General features: G+C 39.3%; 1 protein-coding gene across 7 annotated transcripts in view; it reads right to left on the bottom strand.

Moving 5' to 3' along the window:
- Nucleotides 1-24,886, bottom strand: part of LOC139687525 (uncharacterized) — a 585,660-nt gene that overhangs the window by 207,196 nt on the left and 353,578 nt on the right. For all 7 annotated transcript variants that reach the window (XR_011700643.1, XR_011700642.1, XM_071584720.1 and 4 more), the window contains one exon: nt 16,512-16,667. The gene's annotated coding sequence lies outside the window, so the exon portion shown is untranslated. The remainder of the gene's footprint in view (nt 1-16,511; nt 16,668-24,886) is intronic.

The following is a 24,886-nucleotide window of genomic DNA, read 5'->3' as shown; positions in this document are numbered from 1 at the left end:
CTCAAAATCAAATGATATGCGGTATAATAACTAAAACTTTCTCAAGATAAGTGAAAAACTGGTTTTCGAAGAAGTTAACGTTAGTGGATAATAATCGTTTCCAAGATGTACCAAATAACAAAAGACACAACCCTAGTGTCCATCGCAGGGATAGGAATTGTATCTTGAACCATTTTATAGGTTATTATTATCGGTAATATACTGGTCAAGGTACGTTTTGGATGGACACGTGCTACCAAACGGCACTGCGACAATTCCCTTGCGTCCCCTAACAAGTACAATCCGACATCCAGCCTTACGCTAGGCCTCTCATCAATTCTGCATACTTCCTTCCTTCATTTTGCCCAACATTCATATCCTATTTCTACCCCTTCCTCGTATATCTACAAATTAAGACTGTGCTAGAGAGGAGTATTCTCCCCTCTAGCCCAGTCCAATTCTATAGATATGCCCTACCAAGGAATGTAGATGTAGGTATGAAATACAGTCTTCAAATGCGTTTTAAATTCTTGGAGATAAAGTTGTATTGGATCGGCCGTTTGGTACTAAATCAACTTGTATTTAAAAAGTTTTGCTAATTTTTACTTTTTCTACTTCTAAAAATTCGGCAAGTTAACATTATTTATATTAATTATGAATAAGAAATTAATATTTTAACTCGAAATAAAAATTTCATCGGTCACCATCGAAGATTTCGAAAATAGTTTCAGTTAAATTTGATGGTTAATCATGGTTTTTGATAATTTTTAAAATATCTAAAATAATAGAATAATTACTGTTAAAAGTAGTCTGAGAAAACAATTTAGTTAATTATCTCGGAAGAATACCAGAAGATAAAGGGGTAATAAGAAAAATTTTGCTAATTCACAAAAAAATATTAATATGGTACTACCGGTTTCACCACATAGGTGACATTTATAGATACCCTGATGATGTACCTGAAGATGTCACCAATGTGATGAAACTGGTGGTGCCGTTATAATAACTTTTTGTGAATTTACAAAGTTTGTCTACTTCCTCAAGAAGAATGTTCACAAGGTTGAGCCCGATACCATTGAAAAGAAAATAAGAGGGTTTCTTCCATGTCATGCTATTTGGCAACTGAGTACACGGGCACCTTTAAAAAAATACTGATATGTAAAACTATCTTCTATTTTTACTAGTAAAGATGTTTATCCATTGCGATAATTTGAAAATTTTCAATATTTTTTGTGGATTTGAAAACTTATACTACAAAATTCCCCATTCAATTAGCTCTAAGCGAGCGAAGGTAATCGATACAGTTTGAGGACTTTAAAAGAGCTCAATATTTATAATAGGTTATTACCATCAGTAGTAATATTCGTACTACGAAAAGGGCATTTATACTATATTCATGGCGGGGTGTACCTAATATAAATTGGTGGTTGTTTCTAGTTGAGGAGCAATTCCGACAAATATTTCCCCTATTTCATGGCGGCAAGAGTTACTCTGCAGTTCCTGAACAAAGCCTGCAATGACGTGCCCTAAGCGTCAGCATGAGGGTATTTATAACTTTTCAATAGTCGGACGCCATTTACGCGGTGAGCAAACAAAGTTGTCTATAGGAATGAGTCCGATAAGATTACCAATGCACATTTGAGATAGTAAAACTGATCATAAATGTTTTCCAAGCTATTTACCACGTAACGATCTCCGTTTCCGGTGACACAGCCTCAACATAAAAAATACCAGTGAATGGCATTAAGTATCACAGGTGGTGCCCCAAAGCTCCACCACTTAACAGTTGGTACGGCGGTATTTGCTGTTGGAGACTCGACTGGAGGCTTTCATAGGGTGAGGTTGTTACTTGGGGGAGTAAAAAGAAATTATATGGCGATACGCTATTGAATATTAATGTGGATATGGAATGTTATCGCTCACCTGACACCCATCTCAGAATCAGTTCGAATGCCTTGCCATAGAAAGGTGTATCTGTGGAACCAGTAGGACGCCTGAGCTACCGACCTTGGGCACCTCTCATAAGCAGCGGTGAAATGGCTGCAAACTCATAGAAAACACTTATCTCCTGTATAATTCCATTTTAGTTTCATAACGTATACAAATAACATCACACAACGAACTTACCCGAGATGTGTGTTTTTGTATATCCACTTTTGGAAATTTTGAGCACTCTCTCAAAGAGTGCACTCGAACGGAACTTCGGGACCAAGTCCTCCGAATGAAATGCATTGCCAAATTAATTTCTCCGAGCTTGTATTGGATCGCATAGCATTGAAATCCCATTTACAAGATGTTGCCTACAGTGTTGCATTTATTCAAGTCGGTCACGGCTATAGATTAGCGCAAGTCAGTTTCCGTTAAGTTCTAGGAGGTTGGAATTAGCCACTCCCGCTCCGTTCCCAACCGCTACGATGGATAGCCTACCTACGCGTATACTGTCGTGAAGATCAGGCAATAATTTGTCACACCCGTGTACCGTTAATATCTTAGGATAAACGACTACCGTAACTTGAGAGGTTGTTCCCTCCTTCCTTGCCGTCACCCACTCCATATAAAGGTTCTATTTATTTATGAGCACGTTTCCGTCCCTTTTCCAAGTACTGAGATTTTTACCAAATTTTTCTTTCCGAGTATCTTGAGGAAATTGTGAGTCAATTTTTCATAGTATATCTTTATCTTTTTAGCATTTGAAGTCATTTCCAGCCTCGTTTATCATCTCTCAGGCCCCTACTTATGAAATTTCAGCTATCTCTACCTGGATCGACTTTAAATTATTCAACAGGAGAGCTTTCCTTCCCTCTGATGTTGTTTAAAAATATCTTCCCGCCTATTTTTTTGCACCTGAAAAGCAGGGTTTATATTCATGATAATCAATGAATTACGCCGACCTTCTTCTGCTGTGCCTAAAATTCAATTTTCTCTTCGAGCACTTATTACTTAATGATTTGAAACGGTCGTCACCTAGCTGCTTAAACAAGATGATGAATCGCTCTACTCGCCAAAAAAAAACACTCAGCCTTTTTTTGAATTACAGCTCCACTTCTCATATTGCCCTTCATTCTCATATAAGTCTGGCAAAGAAACCCCAGTTGTCTATTGAGTGCTTCTTTGTAATTTTAGGAAAGCAGCCTTTACCTTTACTTTAGAATATCACTTAGGGATAGTCCAAATTAAAAGTAAAACAACTGAAATATATACTTGGTTGGCTTAGTTAGTTTCCATTCTAAAAGTTCTTGCCAATAAGCCAACGACTCTATGATTTTTAAATGGTAGTAGGTGACGTTCTACTCAATCGCTCTTAATAAAATTGTTCCTCGCTGAAACGCAATAAAAAAGAAGCTTGTGACCTAATGGCCCACACTGTAAGCTAATTTGGACGCGATAGTAAGGCAATGGAGTGATGTGTGACGGAGTGGTTAATAGGTGCATCGGTACAGAATATGGGAGTCCCTAAAAACCGGCGACAGTGCAGGGAGGAGGAGGACACGCCCATGCAGGTGACAATGAGGACTGCTTACTCTTCTTGAGGGATGGTTGGGGAGGGGAGTGGAGGGGTCGGCTAATGCTTGGCCGCACTTGTAAAAGGGCTATCTTCCCTCTAAATGTTATCATCTTTTTTAAAGTTGCCGCGGCCAACTTTGCGCCTCTGTATGATTTAAGCCAAATGTATTACCTTATCTTATTACTATATTAGACATATACTTCCAATGATACGCCTTTCCCACCGAATGAGACAGCACGCATCCTTGGTTCACTCAGCAAGGTATTTTTTCTTCCTAATTTTTCATTTCCTTTGGAAAGAATGCATTTTCAATCTTGTGTCATTGTCATCTCCCACGTGGTGACCTTCGTCCTGACCGGCCGTCTAAATAAAATGGTAAATGATTAATCCGGTCTGAAGCATACATCTGATCCTTCGTCGGCAATAGACAACCACGGGAAGGAATCCCATTGTACTTCGCCTTCACAAAATGTATTCCCTCTTCTAGATAAAACGAGAGACGACTGGTCAGCAGAGAGTGCCTGGAAGCGTGGGTGCCGAGGGCTGGTGTGGACTCCGGCCTGGAACATAAAGGACCAGCTGCGGAGTGGAAGGATGTGTTGCAGGGAGACCGGATTGACAATTCAAGGGATGAGGGGACTTGAAGGTGAAGAGCCAAAGGTGGAGTCTGCACTACTCTCTCTTCTTGAAAACTCGCGACGTGAGGGCCATTCTACACGGGTTGGAAATCAATCGCCGATGGCATATTAGACGAGAAACGCGCCACCGTTACCAGATGCACATAGAATACAGAAGATTTAGTTTTTCTCTGTTAGTGACCATTGGTGACAGACGGATTGGGCTTCCACTCGCGTATGGCGCATCGTCTGCTATCTATCCCTCCCTCTCTCCATCGAGTAGTGGGCATGAATGAAGGAGGCCTGCTGCAAACCGTCGAATGGAGAAAGTAACGAGGTGGAGAGATCAAGAGAGGAGGAAATTATTGAGAAAGATGATTTGAATTCAGGAGAGGAAGTAAAATACACAAGTGACAAGTACACACATAGAGTTTTCTGGCCTTAAAATATATCAAGAAAGGCGTTTGAAGTAAGCAATGCTTTGTCATAACTCTCCATATTTAGCCCTGCAATGGGAACATAACACCTGTGAAATATTGGTCTAACCACACACTGTTTTTTTGCTTCGGATTCTAAAATATAGTTGAAATCGAAGTATAAAAACAAATATCGACTTTAACGAGTTTAGACATCCGGAAAATTGTCATAAAACCTTTAACAATCGAAGTAATCTTTCTATGGCTATGCCTACAGGGTTCGTCCGGAAAATAAGTGTACTGATTTTTTCCCGCCGCTCCAGGCGCACCCAGCACCGCTCTGACGGGCTGCGATTGGAGGGGGGTATGTTGGCAAGTGACGCTGAAAAAGGCAGTCGGCTCTGAGCTGTGGTGTAGTGAGGAGCTCTGTTAACGCGAACCTCCACGCTCGACCCACGCCACGGAACGCGATGCCGAAGTTTTTGGAGCAGCGTTATTCCATCAAATTTGCGGTAAAGCTTGGGAAATCGTCTACCGAAACTGTCGGTATGATTAACCAGGCTTACGGGGAGTCAGCCATGTCCAGAAACATGATCTTTCGGTGGCACAAGATGTTCGTGGAGGGCAGAGAAGAGGTCGACGACGAACCACGGCCTGGACGCCCATCAACGACACTCACCGACGAAAATGTGCGAAAAGTTCGCGATGTACTGAACTCTGATCGTCGTCTTAGTGTTCGGATGATAGCAGAGCAGTGTAATGTGCCAAAAACAATAGTGCACGAGATTATTAGGGAGCAATTACAGATGCGAAAAATTTGTGCAAAGTTGGTGCCGAAAGTGCTCAGTGATGATCAAAGACTCAATCGTTTGGAAATCGCGACACAACTTGCGGATCACTGCAAAAAAGATCCACATTTTTTAGAGAACGTTGTTTCGGGTGACGAGACGTGGATCTTTGAGTACGACCCGGAGTCGAAGAGACAAAGTGCGGAGTGGCACACCCCATCATCACCCCGTCAAAAGAAAGCTCGCATGAGCAAATCTCGGATCAAGGCGATGCTCATTGTCTTTTTTGACAAAAGGGGAGTCGTCCACTACGAATTTGTACCTGAACGACAAACTGTAAATGCTGCATTTTACGTCCAAGTGCTCGCTCGACAGGCTTCGAAAACGAGTCGCCCGCGTCCGGCCAGCGATCAAAAACATCTGGCGGCTGCATCACGACTATGCGCCGTCTCACACCGCGCTTGTCGTGTCGGACTTCTTGGCCAAGCACGGCGTGGCAACGCTGCCGCACCCGCCCTACAGCCCGGACTTGGCACCACCGGACTTCTTTCTGTTCCCGAAGATAAAGAGAAGTTTAAAGGGAACGCGATACGGGACTTTGGACGCCGTCAAAGAGGCCGTGACGACGTGTCTTCGAGAGGTTCCCGATGATGCCTTCGCGGGAGCGTTCCAGGAATGGGAACGCCGCTGGAACAAGTGTATCGACTCACAAGGGTCCTATTTTGAGGAATATTAGCTTAAGATATGTAAAAGTGTAATAAATGTTTTTTCCTGAGCTCAGTACACTTATTTTCCGGACGAACCCTGTATGTTGAAACAGAAGCGTAATACTATAAAAAATTTTGGCTGTGCCTATGTTGAAACAGAAGCGTAATACTATAAAAAAATTGTAGCAATGGAAAAAATATAATGATTCATGAAGAAAGCCTAAGAATAGCGGGTGAATAACTGAGCGGTACAGGAACATAGGAAATCCAAGGATATAGTTCGTAAAAAAATAATTGACAACTTCATCGAAAGGCTTATGAAGGAACGAAGAGATGGAAAAGGAACAGTAAGCTTTATAGGCTATGAAAATTCAACTCCTTCATTTATCAATATAAAATTTCATAACTATATATGACAATGTTTAGTTGAGACAAAAGACCTGACAAGGTTCCTGGTTGTTAGGTAGGTCTGAAGAAGGTAATATCTGCAGGGGACAGTTTCCAGGGATATGTCACAGGGAAGCGTGGTGATTAGAGTAGCAGAAGTAATGATGCAAAGCAGATTCATAATATCCAATGAATAACGTATCCTTATCAAAAACTAAACCGATAGTAGGGCATTGTCACCCCACCTCGGGCGTGGCTATTGTTTTTTATTACTGGTACATAGGGTTTGAAATTAACTCAACTGTCGGCAGGCAACAGCTACCATCACTTTCAATCAAATAAATGTTCGATCTAAGCATGTATATTAAATACCAATTCAGAGAAAAGTACTTTGATGTGTAAAATATACACACTCTATAGCTTCAGATGCATGACCTATAAAATTTGTACATAATAATAAATATTTCAGCAGGTACACAAGACCTTACCTATGATACCATAATGGTATCATAGGGTTACAGGAGAACATTAATGAATGAAGATAAGGTTTAATTAGAATGTGGTATCAGTCAGTGGAGGCTGGCAATATTTCGCAAAATTATAATGGCTGGGTGTCCCTCAATTAAATTTATTTAGATATTCCTAACCCTATTTCACCGTAGTTTGCCATGCTCATACTTCGACGTCTATCCATTTATTTGTCCGTGTATTTTGACAATCTTTAAGAAAAGTAGAAAGGTAATTTAGTAATAAAGGCATAATTAATTAATATTCAAACTGCTCAAATTTTAACATAGGAACATATATGTTTAAAAAAGGTTTTATGCAGGTTAACTCGTTCACCAAGAGAGAATAATATGCGGGTAATAGTATTTTATTGAGTCTACACTCTCTATTTCTGTATTTTTAATGCAGTAGGCGTTCGGAAGAGAACTACTGCTGTTAAAGAATTTCACCTCACTTATTTAAATTTAAAATTGATTAAAATGTGCTGCATCGGCGCTGTATTGCACCAAGGTCATCATTGGGCATTGGCATTTATCATGGGCATCTCTGGGTAGTCAGCAAGTACGGAAATATTTTTACGGATAAAGAGACTGCTTATGTTATAAATGCTAAGAAGGAATAGAAAAAAACCGATGACGGATTCTCGGGGGATGCATGAAAAAAATTATTCGTTGGCCTAAAAATAGCTAGTCGAACAAGTTTCTGATTCATATATTCCACATAAATATCAGTGCACCATGGCAAACTGTGTACGTAGTGATAAATATGTTTAAGTATAGAATAAATAATTCGCTTAAATCTGTAACTATCGCAGTTAACTATTACCTATATGTACATTTTCATTTCTGAGGATGAGGAAAATCTTGCGAGAGAATTAATGCGAAAAGAGATAGCTTCTGCTGTAATTACTTTGGGCTAAAATGACTATTTTTCAGCGTGTAAACGGCCTGTAATGTTCGGTATACTTCTGAACGGTTTAACTGGCAAACACAACTAAAAGAGCGGAGTTCATCTCACGGCCTAGGGGAGCATGTCGTAAAGGCGAACCTCGATCCTAAAGCTTCTGAAATCTAAATCCCCCGAAAATAAACAAGTTGGGCGTGACTAAACATAATTTGTCCTTTTCGTATTTACCGCATATAATTATTCATAAAACAATATTCTGATGAATAATGGCCATATTAAATTGCCCAATTGGTGCTTGTGGAAGGAGAAATTTACTTTTTCAATGATTTCGCTTTCGCTAGTGAAGTCACGCACCATATTTCGTCGTCTACTTCAATTCGACGCTCTCTCAGAAGCGAGTTAAGTATCGCAACTCTCGAATGTATAGATGTACAAACCCAATGTTTGCACGGTAGCAGACGACCGCTCGGAATCTGTCGGCGGTACTGGAATGGATTTCGGAACATAATATTTCCCCAGCCGGTGACGCCCCGACTTCTCTTCGAGATTAGCTGAGGTCACTACGTCAAGATTGAGGCCAACGGAAGCTTTCGCAGCGTCTTGGTTACAGAAATAGAAGAGAGGAGGAGCGGAGTGTACGGCTGGGGCAGATAACCCAGAGATTGAGAGGTATCTGAGGAATTGGCAAAGCTTCCTCAAACTCCATATTTACACAAAACAGCACCGCTGCCACCCACTCAGCTTGTCACAAAAATATACTGCCAAAGGGAACGTACTAAGACTGGTAGCCCTGAAGGAAATGGATGGGAGATGTTTCCCAAGCATTCCTCCGTAGGTATATGACGAACCCATCTAGTTGAACGATTTTACTCGTACCGTCAGGGTGAGAGTAATCTAATTTGTTTTAAGATAAACGTATAAGAAAACATAAATTTAGGATAAATTAATGCCCAAAAGTTTGGGACATCCTTGTACTCGTGGTAGATATCAGGTATTCTTTGCCAAATCGTAATGTTTCCATAAATGAAGAGCTCATTGAATTTTTACTACGCATGCGTGCGAATGAACTTTGAACGAAATGCATTGGTCCAATTAATTTTGAATCTTGGATAAATGATGACTGTTGATGATTAAGAATTTAAAATACGTCTAAATCGCTACGTTCCCGACATACTTGTTAAATATTCTATTTCAAAGGGTTGAGGAATAATGTGAGTGAGGCAAATGATAAAATATTTGACCAGTCTAGACAAAGTCGGAGACTACCACAATAATCCTTTTACATACGCTTTACTTGCTTTATATATCACGTATACTTTAGGCCAATCAGCGATTCCGTTATAACGAGGTTAATTGCGAATAGATAAAATCAATAAAAAGATGTCTTTCTGCAAATAGTTTACGTAAACTTTCGACCTTGAGTGTTTAATCGAAATGCTTCATTTTATATAGTCTCATTGGCTTGAGTTAGTAGTTTGTTTATTACCACTTTTTTCCGAGATGAATTGCAATATTAAATCTGGGGCCACATGTGATTAACTATTCAATGAAGGTAATGTTTATAACACATTAAACGACTTGGGGACAACGCCCAAGCAGGGTAAGCGATGGCTCCTACTGACGGAGACCTGTGTGCCATAACTCTCCCCATATATGAGGAGAGTCCTTGTTACTCGTCTGGTCAAACTCCTGAATGAATATCGTGGATGGCCATCACGTACCGTTCGGGATTCTTTCCTATTGTTTCTGAAAGACGATGTAAGGCAAAACAATACAATGTTAAGCTCGGGCAGCGTCCCGCTTAGGGAGTGAAGTTGTAAGTTTCCGTGAGATAAACTTTTTCGTTTCGTCTTCGCCCATCAATCAATCAATCTCCTCAAAACTTTATGTCTGAAAAACCTATTTATTACACGTTGCAACTTCAGGGACGTAGCTATAAGAAAACGACATTCATCATAAAATTGAAGAGAAGCAAGAATTTAAAAATTCAGATTGCGTAATTTGACGCAAATTTGTTCGAAAGATGGAATCCAATTCGAGAAAAGTTCCACGTAATTCCCTCTCATGGGCCTGTGGCAAGTGAAGAGTGAATTTTGAATCGGAGTATATCTTTTTCCAAATATAAATACTTCATTTGCATGAGGTCGAAATACAATATTCCGAGCAAGTAAGATACTTGGAATCCACACTCACAAAAAACATCATAGAGCGAGCACGTAGCGAAAATTCGTGGAGTTGCTTTGAATAAACTAAGATTCACTCGATGAACTATAGGAAAATGTAATGTTAATGTTAAGGAGTGGTGTTGATATTTATTGGTGTTGGCACACTTGGACGGCATGGAAAGGATTTGGGAACCCTTTGAAAAGGAATTGATTGAGGAGATAGAAAAGTTGAACGAATGGAGAGGTGAGACTAAGGCTATTAGAAAGGTGTAGAGGTACAAGAAACTTCATTATCTCATGAAGTCAAGGAAATACTTAAGGTTCCTCATTATATCGGCCGATAGGACCATTTGGATAAAGTCAGAAAGATTTTCGACCATCAGCCATCATATGTTAACAATTGTCCCTGTACTCCCCTAGGTGTAATTCAGGACGGATCACACATCGGTTTCATACTGTAACTGAGATGCAACAATGCATTAATGCTCTCGAAACCTACATGGTTTCAACCAACAATAAATTTAACAAAACCAATTTCTTGTAATCTTCACTCTTCATTTTACATTGGTAAAGCTAATTCCTTAATTTTACCTATTTATTAGAGATTGACAGAGGTATCTACTTAGCCAAGAGCTTAGTTCTAATAGACATAGTGTAACATATAGTATTAAAGTATGGCTCAATTCAAAAGGACTTCTTATAATCGGAGCTTAAAAGCAGATAATGGAAGCTTATAACTTAAATAATATTTGTAATTACATGCATTTAGTGTCGTACTCTATATACATTTAGACAGAATATTTTTCCATCTCCAAAGAACAACCATTCAAACATATTTCTGTAAAGTGAACTTTTCAGTAGATACAATAGAAATGTATACATGCAACACTAGAACATGAGTTTGATAAAGTGCGCGCCAATTTTACATCGCAACTGTATGAGCGTTTTTCAATTTCAGTGAATACTAATTTTCTCTGAGAGAAAGGTTATTAAATCTGAAATTTTAAATTATTATTATTTTTTACTGTTAATTATACATGTTTACTTAGTAAACATGGTATTTTCCTCTCTGATACACTCATTATTCACTCGAAATGCAAAATTAAGTGGCAATTAAATAAAACGTTTGCGATAGAAATCAAGGTGTTTGTAGTGAACGAAAAATTTCAATACTGAAAAGAGTAAACCACTCTAACCAACCTCAGCGATTAATGTCATATGTAAATTATTTGTGATAGCCACTAGCAAGTGTTTAAGGCTGAAAATGAGCGCTACGTGAGCTACAGTTTGACGCGGGCGAAGGAAAGAGGCCAATCCTTCACCCACCTTCCTTTCTCGAGATCACGGCACCGAAAGAAATTAGCGGCGTGCAGTATAAATAGCTCTCAATGACATACCGTAGCCACTCGACCAGATGCAAAGGGCGAAGTATGCTGAACGAGCGGAGATTCCTTGCCCAATCCTCCACAGGGATGTGCCGAGATCACTAATAAGAGGGAATCTGTTTATTCGCGTCCATTAAAATCCCTTTTGAATTAATATTACGTTTGAATCCACTCTAAAGACTGAAATATTCTGTTCTGCACATATACTGTTTTGTAGCAAAAATTTCAAATAAGATACGGGATAAATCAATGAAAAGTAAGCGCAAGGCTCAATTAAACATCTTCTCCTAGGATTTTCCCAATCTCCTAAGATATGCCAGCAGCGTGCAATTTAACCAATTTATGCACTTTTTATTTTGCATTCTTGCATGATGATTCGTGTGATGATAATAATCATTTGCGCGTGGAAGTTCAAGAGACATAATTCAGTTTTCGCCCTTTTAAATATTGATGAATTGATGATAAAAAAATGATGATATCAAAAGAAAAAGGTGTGTGGCATGGAGTGCATCCAAACCAAGCATGCACTGAGTACACTAAGAGCTGTAGTCACGCAACGTACAAGGCTGACTTTTACAGCAAAATTCTATTTATATAATGCGAGAAAAACTACGAACATCAGATGCAAAAGAAACTAATGCCTTTGCAGAGAAATCATGTAAAAAAAACAACTTCATAGTCTCTGAAAACATTCTAGTATGTTTTCAAAATTTGGACAAAATTTTACCCTAAGGCAAACTTTCTCAACGCTGTGAAACCTACGGTTTCACAACGTTGGAATTCCACGGTAGATTCGAAATGGGAGAGACACTGAGAAAGATCTTAAGGAGAGAAAAGGAGGATTTCAGGGTACGGATGGGGGAAGGAAGAGGCGATGAGCAGAGGGGGGGAGAATAGAGGCGGCGTCCGTGAACAAATGAACTGGGAGGGAGGAGGGAACCAGGTGTCCCGAGTTCAGTCCCTTGGCGCGGTGTACACCAGCTCGCTCGCCAGAGGAATGCGGTTATACGTGACCGGAGGGGCGGAGGGGAAGAGCGGGGGCGGAAGGGGGTCGTGCGCTCCGGTGGAGAAGAGTGAGAGGCTTGGGGGCGAAAGGAGGGGTGGAGACAGGGTGGCACCAGAGAAGGGGGGCGGAGGTGAGGGTGGGTGTTCGGAAGAAAGCGGGGGAGGGGGTTACGGGTGGTGAGAATGAGTCAAGGGGGGGGCAAGAGGAAGATACGCGGGGGTGAAGGGTTTGAGGAAAAGTCGATCGATCAATTACCTAGTGTTCTACATCTCAGTTAATGTGCTTGATTGAAATCCCTATTTAAGGTAGTGCCGGGATTCAATCTTTCCGGACATTTCTTGTTCCATCGAGTTTCGCCCACTCTTTTTAATTATGGCGCTTGAACGTGTCAGGCAAACCTTCTTTAAGCAAGTTTCGCAGATTTTCGGCAGAACCCTCCCTCGTTGGATTTGTTTCGGTGAATTTTTCCTCATAATCACGAGTTTTTAATGCGAGGATTTTTCTATAGCAGCTCTATAAGATACTCTGTTCCCATTCAACCTCTTCATTCCCTCAAAGTTCTTCACAACGTTATTTCCGACCCCTCACAGTTTATCCTAAGCCTTCATCGACAATTTTGCCTCTTCATCCTTTCTTCAATTATTGCCTCACAGTATATCCCTTGAATTTCTCCCTTCCCTTTGTAAGAGTACTTCATGTGCTTCTCTCCTTACCCATTACTTTGTTCATTGCCCTGTCTATTAATCCTATTAATTTCTTTTTTCAGCATTCTTATGAAGCACCACATTTCCAATTTTCTTGTCCCTGCTGCTCCTATTGTGCAAATCTCACATCCGCACAAAAAAGACTCCATTAATTTATTTTTTGAATTGAATCGCTTATTCTTATGTCTGTACTATTCAATGATTCCCAATAGTAGCTGCTTCTTGTGATAGAAAGCCTCCTACGCTATTCCTATTCTGTTTAATATGTATCCCTCTTGCTGCTTCGATCACGAAAGATCCTTCTGCCTATGTAGCAGGGGATAAGATATCCAATAATGTTCAATGAAACATCCGCAGTTTACAGCTGACTTAATTATTCCGTAATTAATGTATATGAACTAGAACTGGATGAAAACATTTTATAGATCTAACTAGACCGATAGTAACATTTTCTTTATCTCTAAATCATTTTCTCGCAGTAGGTGCTACTGTACATTCACCGTTGTTGTGACGTGGCTAAGGATAAAATGGTAGGGAATAAAGTTGTTCACCTAGCCATGATCTGATTCTTTTTTACAGCTTTGCTCCCGCTACACACCCACATTCAGTTCGACACCTAGGGGAGGAATTCAGCTCAGTTTTCCACATTGCCACTCGCTCGCCAACTACGCACTGCTCATCTCCTCTCTTTCGCCACTTCTTACCAGCTTGGCTACTCTCGCTCCGCGACTATGACGACCGAGAAATTCTTCTGAGAGTAAAAAAAAACGAAAGACAACGAGCTCGCTAGCAACTCAATCTCACGATCTCCTTCCACTCCTGAGGAAGGTGGTAATATTGGGAATGCACGATGAAAATACTCGTTGCGGATGGGTACGTGTACTTCACAATAGCGGGTCAAGTTCCACGAATAAAAACCCAATACAAATATTTTAGGGCCAACTGATATACTCCTACATGGATATCACAAGCGATGTCAGTCGACCAAAAAATAATTATTGACGCCAATATTCCACCATTCAGACAGTCGAAACCGTTCGCCAGCTCAAGTAAACTTATTCCAAGAAACTACGGCAGATGCTGCAACAGTAACTTTTAACGGAGTTATCCGCTAATATGCATTTCAATGCAACAATTTCAGAGTGTAAAAATCATTCGCATTGACCGGGATCCCAATGTGTCATATGAACAAAGTTTATATGACACATTGGGATACCGGTCGCATTGCTATAAACATAGTTTATATGACACATTCAGAATCATGCAGTAATGAAGAAAACTACATTTTTAGGAATGGAGGAAATCTTCTCCATCGAATGGATGAAGAGTCCCTGAGACCGACTAAAAATGCGTATGCATACCTGATGTCTACAATGATAGAAGAGTAAATATAAGTATATTTCGTTTTGTCCCAGGCAAACAAAACGAAATTGCCTCTGAACATTGCTCGTTTCTTCTCTAAATATATGTGAAGTGTGAGTAGTGTGCTTGATATCGGGAGAGGAGGCGACCTAAGTTCTAAAAAATGCATGCCACCGGCATTGAAGAAACTCCCGCCGATTGGGGAGTAAAACGGAGCGAAGGCGGCAGTGACAATAAAGAAATAAAAGTCGGTGAGCAGGAGAGAAAAAAAATGCTCATCTGGGTAAGAGATGGAGTGAAGGAATAAGAAATCGGGATGTGCAGGGAAAGAAGGGTTCGTGGGGAGACAGAGAAGGGTGAGGGGAAGGCAGGAGAGGAGGCTGGAGAGCGAGAGCGGAAATAAGGCATAGGGCGTGGTGTTACTATGGAAACCAAGATAGACTCAAGAGAGTAACCAGGAAAAGGGGCATTGAACCCTCTTTCCCCTCCCCATCCCTCCCACCCCCTCCTCTCCAGTCCCCTCTTCATCCTCGCTTCCTCCTCTTCGCTCTCCTTTCCTCTTCTCCCCTCTCCTCACCCTGGCTCTCACCCTCTCCCGCTTCGAATCCCTGAGAGAACCTAAACTCATCCACATCTCTCTCTCTCTCCTTTTTGAGGGAGCCAGCGGAAAAATTCGGTTATTTTAATACCGGGTGTGGAGGTGGGGAGTGGCAAAGGGAGTGACGGGAGGGTCTAAAGTGAAAGGGGGCGGGAGTAGGAAGGCAGTAGCGTTGGGGAAGAGGCTAATGGAGGATACAGGGTTGGAAGGGGGGGGGGGCGCCCGTGCGGAAGGGACGCTAACATCGCCCGGCCGAAGGAATTTTGCGGAGTAAACAACTTTTGAAATCGACCTCTTTTTTTTGAATTCCTCTTCAACACCCGTAGTCGATGATGACAGATAAAAACGTATCGATCCACGCTGTGACCTGAACATTTTCAACAGATGGAAGTAAAACGCGAATCTTTTCGTGGGCAAGTGTGGGGGATTTGCTCTTCAAAATGCTCGAAGCATTTTCCATTCGTTGTGAGAACTGCATTTTACCTGTAGGCCAATTTTAATAGACATAGATTAATATTTCTGGTTAAATGAACGCGTGCTTGAATTTGAGCATCACTTTTGGAATCTTCATAGCAGTATCTTTGAAATTATTCTCACCGCGGAGAGTAAACAGCTTACAGATATTTTGTTTCCTTTCCTAAAATTTATTTTCCATTTGAAAGAATTGAATATCTTCTCTCCTTTTGAGACCGCATATTTGCGATCACAAAGAATTTAAATATGGAAGTCTACTACCGGATCGGAAAACTGCATCAACGTGCAACGAGTCAGGACTATGTTGATTTATTGATAATTTAATGTAGCACATATACCTGTGAAAATGAGCTAAATCACATAAACATGGGGTGAGAATATAAAAGTTTTTCATCGGAGAAGGAAATTTATTCATTTCATTTACAACACCTTGTTTTTATGTTGCAGTTTCAAAGTTGGTTCTCATCCTATTCGCACTTGCATTCAACAACGAGGCAAAACGCCAAAATATGACTATTTCGAAATCGCTGCTAATGGAATTTAAAGGCACGACATTTGATCCTAGATCCTTAAATATTCATGATTTTCGGAAAAAAGAAATTGCCATATCTTTTCAACATTCTGAATCCACATGCTTTAGGATGAGTTGAGAGATAATTCAATTTGATGAGAACCTCCGCTAAATGAATTGTGATTTAAAGTCAAAAGCAACCCAAATGAAAGGGTATCTATGCGTTAATAGATGTAATATACCTGGATTACAGTGGTATTAGTTAAACAACCTCGTTATGAAAGCATTCAAATTGAAATAGCTAACGGTCGTAAGAACTTATGATGTGGAATGCTAAGGACTCTTAAGCAAATTTTTACCGCGGTTGTAAAAGTATGAGAGTATCAATTCCGCAATCCTGCAGACAACTAAATGTTGAAAAATCTAATTAAAAGTTTTCTGCGAACCCTCAGTCACGGAATTCAAGTAGTTCTCGTAGTGTTGAGCACACTTACCAGTACGGCGTACTCCTTTCGCATTCCCGAAGCGCCGCCAGTGAGCAGTTCATGAAGCTGTGGATCCAGTAACTCTGGTCTGGAAGAGTGTTGCGATTTTTGAATCTGCAATGCGTACGATGCTGCCCCCTGCGCGGGAGTGAATGTAACCTCAACCTGTGGAAAAGGATTGGAAATGTAGAAATCACTCGATAAACAGGCATGCACAGCAATCATAACTAATTCAATGCATGGAAATATCTTATTTCCTTAGGAGAGTTAAAATTGAAACATAATTCCGCAGACATTGTAATAAATCAATATATTCACCGGAGGAGCTCAACGATTGCTCATTGAGCATTGAAAATGGAAGACAAATTTTTCAACTGCTCAAGTAGCAGCTATGTTGCATGATTCTCGACATTCATTATATTTTGAAACTCTTTCTATTCAAGATAATACTTATTAATGTAATTCTATTAAGTATGGTTGAGGGAAATCGGCAAAAAGGACACCTAGAGTCAAGTAAAAGCGCAAATTCGAGGAGAAAGGCAGCTTTGGACCACTTTGATCTGCGTATTCCACTCAGCTCACTAAATGAGCACTTGTGAAAAAAGTTCGATTGAAATTAGCAAAAAATATGCATATAAAATGAGACCAGCCAAAATTTGAGATATTTTCTTCCATCTTTCCACTTGTGTAAAAACGTGAGCCAAGATTAGGTACGTGGACCACATATCCTATTAAAAGGTATCTCTTTCATTAATTCACAAATAATAATAGTCATATACATAATCAAACAAAGCAATGGAAAGCTGAAATTATCTTTTGCTTAATCACTTAAGTTGCAACGAAAGAAAGAAGATTGTTTGTTTTTTATAAGGATCTGCCCCTCAATCAAAAAAAATATATATATTAAACTAAATTGTGCTGAGAAGGAAAATAACGATTTGCATCTTAGTACTGACGAGAGAAAACATGAAAAATTCTCAAGTCACAATTAGGATTGATGAAATTTTTCTCCATAATTTGGGAACCTGGGGTCAACATTTAACCTACTACTGGCTCATGGTTAAAGTTCTTAGTAATATTCGATTCCAGTAATAGCATTCGTGGTTTTAGGCGCTTTTCACAAGATAAGGAATTATCATATTATTTTAGCTCTCCGGCTTCAACAAATTCAAAGTGTAGAAAGAAAAGGCCATAACATTATACGAGAAATAATATTCCAAAAAACTTAAGGTAAACCGATCTTATCTTAATGTGTAGTGTATTGGCATTGACAACTGCACTGAATCTTGTCCATCTCCGAACGACAAGCACGAGATGCAGATGGAGAAATCGACCCTCTTTGAAACTAGTCGAGCGCGCACACGACGTCGTCTCCTTTCGCCAAAGAGCAGCGAACTTACCCAAGTCCTTGACCCAGTATACTTACAGCGGTTGATAACTCCGTGTTGGGAATATATGAGGAGCGTGTGCTGAGAATCTTATATTAACAGTCGCGCGCTAAAGATAAAGGATGTCTCGCTGTCGCCTCGTAAACTTGAATAATGCGTAAGATACGTGGATGTGGAAGTTTAAGTCCGACTCTCATCGAAGCGATCAATCTGGTCGAGTTAACTAGTAAGTAAGGGGGTGATCACACCGGTAGCCACGTCGGCCGCGCTATGAACGTATAGGGTAATACATTGTCAATAGCAATAATAAGCACTCAATATATTTTATAAATGATGGCATCCATGTAACACCTATTGTTATAAAATAATTTCTGCTTCAATCATTAGTGCTCACTGTATATTATTAGCTCTTTGGTATCTCATGTGCTTAAAAGGAAGTATACTGCGGTCACTTTATCTCCCTTATCTCAGTTGTAAAGGGTGAAATGTTATTACGAAGAAATATGGCGATATGAGAAAGTATCTTCAGAACGAAAAAAACTTGCTGAGTTGAACAAGATACCTGCCGCATGAGAACAGTGTGGTTCAACGGATTGCTATGTGATTTCAAAAAATTGTCTTCGGGTTCCGAAGTAATGTGATCGATCATTGAGGTCAATTCCCTTTGATAAAAGTTGTGTAGTTATTTATACCTATAAAAACTATTTAGGTGTAATATGAACAATACGTTCCTCAGGAATTAAGGGTACGGAAGTACTTGTAATTAGTACATGAGTAATATTTCATAAGTATTTATAAGCTAAACAAATATCAAGGCAAAAGAAATTGTAAAATGCTAGTTAAATCAAGGGTTCGCATCACAATTCTTCACATTCTGTCGTGCGGTAATCAAAACAGGCATTTGTCTCAATTTAATAGACCGTGAATCAAAACGTTATATTTCAATAATTTCATTATTTTAATAGAGAGAGAGTGAGGGTGAACAACCATCGATAGACGTAACAGTCACTCAAGCTGCGCATGCGCCATACATATGAGGCAAAGATAAATCGCGGGGTCAATGATTTGAGGCAATGCAATTCTCCTTAAGTCCTTAAGGCTCGCGCCTCGAGTTAGACGATAAGACACTTCAGTGTCTCGAAGGCACGTGGCAAAGGTGGTCGCTATGTGCCGTATTAGTTGTTCGTTTTAGGAGAGCCACTTTATAATCATAGATTGTTTTAAGAGGGAAAATCCCATGCCGATCATTTATTAAACAAATAATCCATAAAAATAATAGAAATGACATGCAAAGACTAAGGATGAGTATAAATATATTGTCAAGGTTTTTATTACTCTGCTACGTAAACTGAGTATTTGCTGCTCTCATTTGGCGTCCACATTGAATCCATTGACCTAAGACACTATCTAGCCAAGATTATACTGGAAATTATATTTATTCTACGCACTGATCCCATTCATCAGGTAATTCATGCTTTGAAGAATGTACTCCCTCTACTAATATGTTTCCTGGTGTTTATTAATTAATCTCAAGGGAAAACCTTAAAAAAGAATGAAATGGACGCAGGGCAATATAGCTTCTCTAGTGAGCATTCATATGTAACCTTTCCAAACGGAATAGCTTGATGATGCTGGGGCGTAAACCAAATGAAACCCTGATGGAAAAAATGTGCTCCCTCGTGCATCTAGAACAATTAGCCATCTATCGACCTATTTCCATAAACGTGAGCTGATAGATCGTGAAAAATATGATAATCATCAATATTTTAGGCCAAAACATAAGAAACATTGATTGTCCTAAACTGCAGACCGGGCAGCCAATTTGTCAGTTAAGTAATTTCGTAACTGTTCGTAAGGCAATTCTTAACTTAATCTGCTACTGCAAGGAAGATCGACACATTATTTGGATAACTTGATTCCCGAGGGACACACTTAAAAGGAGCATTTTTCACATTATACTTATTCAGTGGCGGTCCACAAAGTACACGAATAATTGGAAGATGCATAGAGGTAACAAAAAAGCAAATTGCCGAAATTTTCATTATTTAATGATTAAATAGGTCCAGTAATGGAATTATCATTAAAAGTTGTTCATTTATTTGACAATATATGCTACTGCTATTTGAAATATGATTCTTGAAATGAATCGTAATTAAATACCATTGAGTTACCCCCGGATAACACCTAGAAATGTTGATGTTTTTTAGGTGTCCTGGGATAATATTTATAGATAATCAATGGAAAAGGCATTAACTTCCGCAGCAGACTTAGTTATCCTTCCCAGCCTCGAATTGCGTGAAATGGGAATACAGGGAGGGTATTAATATTGCATTAAGCATCCCTCAAGAAGAGAAAACCTATTTAATTTTTATAATCTAGAAATGTTTTTAATTTTACGACAACATGATAATATTTTACTAATTTACGAAACGTAAATGACTAGTTAAGCACCTTTGTTCATATCTACTCCTCTCTTAACTATGAAATAATTTGTTGTCCGGAAACAACTTTGACAGAAAAAAGAAGAGCTAAGTTCCATGCCATTGCTAAAATGAACTAGCTTGAAATTGGACCTCAGGTGTAAGGGCAGAAGGACATAAAGTTTACTATGAATGCTGTCAATGGATTTCACGCTAAGGCTTGGAGGGAAATTTATACAAATGGGAACGTTATTAAGACAATTTCGCTGCTCAGATGGGATACCTATTTGTTATGGTTGGATTGATTGCTTTCACTTGGCTTTACCTTCACTCTTGCCTTAATTAACCACCATTGACGGCCATCGACAACATTCTTGATTAATCTTACTACCACTGTGCCGATAAATTAACAGACAAGGGAATTTGTTTGGAATCGAGGATTTTTAGATCATCGTTCACCGCTGCGGAGTTTAAATATACCTCCTACCTTAGTAATGAACAGCTTTCATTTCAGGGCAGGTATAATTTAAGCATTAGAGCAATGCATATGCTAACTACGACTTTACAGCCCTCTTGATGATAATTCTTTCTGCCTCACATTTGAAAGAGAGCATCAAAAACGAAGTTATTAGCCTCTTTTACTATTTTTTTGCATAAATGATTTCACATATTTCTGAGGAAAAAACACAGAATTTGGGAACGATTGCAAAATATTTAATAGGCATACTGTTATAATGTGATAACAGCTGAGATAACCTCCAAACCGATACCGATAACATTTTCTGCCGGATTAATAGAAGGTCCGTACACAGTGAATGTTCAACGTCATAAAGTTCAGTGAACAGTGCAGAAAGATGGGAATGCCTGGAGGTGAAATATATATTTATATTTATATATATATATACACATATGTACACACATATATGAATATACATGTATATGTGTGTATATATATATATTAATTCACGTGGATATAAATATAAGGAAAATGGCTAGGAGCACGCATTAAAGACGAGCACAGGAATGATGGGGATGGTGGAATCGAGCAGATCGCAAGCGCAAAAGGGGTTTCCTTGACCGGGAGTTGAACCACGGATCTTCGACTTGCCGAGTCGATGCACTAACCCATTGAGCTATCGACTACTTCATACATCTTTTTCCAAGTGAATGACTACGTGTTCGCCATTCAGTGGATTTTCGTGTTTGAATGTGTATATGGCCAATGTGACTCGTTTCCCTCTTCTATGCGTATCTTGAAACTCATTGTTTCTAACCTTTATGAAATTGTGTGGTTTATTCATTTAGCCTTAGTCCAAAAACAACACTCTTTGGCCTTTAGATCGGACTATTAACAGTGGAAACAATGGAGACGACTACAAACACCCAAGACCTAGGGGAAGGAAAACCCACCCTGGCGGGAATCGAACCCGCGACCGTGATTGCTTTTCCTAAAATCCTTTCCTCTGTGTCCCCGTCCATTTCTCTTTTTGTGGGTGCAATAGCTCCCTAACGCCATCTCCTGTCCAAAGAAACGGGGCAGTTAGTTGCATAAAACCCCCGCAGATATCTGTGTAATTTACGTTTCCTCGATACATAAAGGTCGTCAATTATGAGTAGATTTCTAAAAGTCAACTGATACAAATTTATTCCTGCTCCAATGTAATTGCAACAGTCCGAGTTTCTACTAGTCCAGCAACAGCAGAACGCCCCTCATTTTACATAGTTTTTACGCCATGGAGAGTTTTTGTCGATGGCACCCCGGCCTCTAGCAAATTAGGGGTGGGGACAAAGAAATTCTGCAGTAACCTTTAATTAAGAAGGCATCAACGAATCATATTGCTAAAGATATCGTACAATCATGTTCACTGCTCTCCGCGAAAAAATTTCAATTAACTGTTACGCATCTGCAGATTGTGAGAGACTAGAACACAATGTGATCTCTCTCATTATTAGCTGTAGTCTACCGGGTTAGGTAGATTTATGATTGTTCCTGGTACTACATAGTGTCTCCTAGCTCAGACTCTATATTATGATTCTTAAGCATACTTTCTATCTCTAATAACTCCATCCAAAATGCTATTTTTTCCTCCTTTTGACTTCCTTTCCCAGTATTCTCCTCTCTATTACCGTCATCATCATCCCATTTCCTCTCATTATCACCTGAATTCACTTGTTCTACCTTCTTCAAATTTCGTCGAACAGCCATCACTCCTGCCTCAGCCCGTGCCATGGCTAGAACTCTCGTTTCTTTTTCTTTCTGTTCGTTTTAATATTTGCATACTTCTCCTGACATGTCATTTTGAATCTAATTTTATTTTATAATTCGTAATACTAAGTCAATATGGGTGCTAAAACGTTACACGTTAATTCCTGTTTTTCAATAAAAAATTGAAAATGAGTATTTTAGGACCTGAATCTTTTCAATGCAACGATTTCAGAGTGTAAAAGTCATTCGCCTTGACTGGGATTCGAACCCAGATCCCTCAATATCCGGTCGAGTGCTTTAGCCACTTAAGCTACCGAGGCGTCCTCTTAAACTCTGAAATTTTTGGGGCTTTTAAAGGAACAAGATGTTGTACCGTACATACAATGTCACAGGCATTCGTAGTCGTGCGCAAGGCGAATACGACTACGTATGCCTGTGACATTGTATGTACGGTATTTCGTCACAACATCTTGTTCCTTTAAAAGCCCCAAAAATTTCAGAGTTTAAGAGGACGCCTCGGTAGCTTAAGTGGCTAAAGCACTCGACCGGATATTGAGGGATCTGGGTTCGAATCCCAGTCAAGGCGAGTGATTTTTACACTCTGAAATCGTTGCATTGAAATGCACATTAGCGGATGACTCCGTTAAAAGTTACTGTTGCGGCATCTCCCGCAGTTTCTTTGGAATTTGACCTGAATCTTAATTAACATATAAATCAACGTCACACACTGCCGACCACTCCAAGAGAATGTAGCACGAGATACTTGGATGATTGGATTCACTCATTATTTACCTAAGTAATGGTAAATCTGACGTGTAAGCTATTTGCAGATGACAAATATTTCTTTTGACAAAAAGTTTTGCTGAATGAGGGAAGATCGAGTACTAATAGTATGCATTTGTCTTATTTCATATGGGCGGTCTAACCTGCTGATATACTCTAGGGTCCTAATAAATCCCGCGATGTCACGAGTCCCTCACACCTTTGCATAACTTTTAGCAAAGCGGATTCTCTTTGTCACTGATAAGGATTCTACTCCATTTCTTCAATAAACTCACGGCACTACATGTCTCTGGCATGAATTTTCTTAAAACTAGTGGATTTTAACAGGGCTTTGACTGTTTTTTTAAATAATTTTTACCTTTCGCACCTTCAAATGTGGCCTTACCAATAGAAAATTAGTAATAATTGCCTAAAAACCGTCTCGCCCAAAACCATTCTCTTTGATGTAGACCCGAATTTTCTTCTTATACGCGTTTCCCACAATAGGCTGGTGGTAAGAAGGACTCCCAAGTGCTTAACTTGTGTTCTCAGATACACAATATACAGAAAACAATCCTATTTTATATTTATCGTTTTGCTCCGATTTGGCCTAGTGAAATAAAATCACTGTGAACGGATTAACATTCAGATCCCTGTTCTTTATATCAGATCAAAATACTATCTAGATCGCGTAATAGAAACTCACCATTGACTGGGCGTCTATTACGGAAATATTAAACCAATGGGTGATACATTAAATTGAATTAATGTTTGCCACATTTCTACTAATAAAAGTTCTGATCGTTTCTTACCATGGCGTGTTAGTTTATAAGGAATGCATTTGTCGAATCCATCGCGTAAGATATGCAATAATAGTTTCCGGGTAACCTTTGCTTTGGTGTTGCATATTCTCATTGTAGATTATTGCCATTTATTTTCTAGCTCCTTCGAAGTGAATTAAAATTCCATTTGTCAATCGATATATTTTACGTGTTTTTGATCATTAATGAACATTTTATTTTTCCTGAAGCCGCATATACTCATTTCTTTATAAAGCTGTCATAAACTGTTACTTTCTTTCAGTTATTTTTTGCATACCATTGATTCTATTCAATGATTTGGCTAATCATTTCACGAGATATTTTTGTTTCATTAGGCGTATGTACCCAAACTGAGTCACAGGAATTATGCTTTATGCTAAAATAGAGTAAGCAATTTATGTACCAATTAATTGATAGCATATTAAAATTTTCATCTGTAAAACTTCCATATTTGAGAGTTGATCGTACATATTTGGGCATACAGAGTGAGTGTTGCATTAATACTTGGGATTCTTAATGAGAACGTGCTGGTATTCTTCTTCCTTACCAGATTTTTCAACATGTTTATATAATATATCTATTCTATTTTCACCATAAACATGAATTTTGCTGGTGAAATGCTGGATGATAGCAATGAAACACCACCCTCCTCTTTAGTTTCGCTTCTTTATGGTCTATTTTCCCAAATTTCACCTCAGGAAAAAGGTCCACCGTCTGTAAAGCTCCTTTTAAGCCAATTTACGAATAATTTGGTTATGCTCGGTATTTTCCTTTGGAAAATGCAATC

Source organism: Hetaerina americana, unplaced genomic scaffold (genome assembly GCF_022747635.1).
Source record: "Hetaerina americana unplaced genomic scaffold, ioHetAmer1.1.p SCAF_2, whole genome shotgun sequence".
Taxonomy (NCBI): domain Eukaryota; kingdom Metazoa; phylum Arthropoda; class Insecta; order Odonata; family Calopterygidae; genus Hetaerina; species Hetaerina americana.
This window is presented reverse-complemented; position numbering and strand designations above follow the sequence as displayed.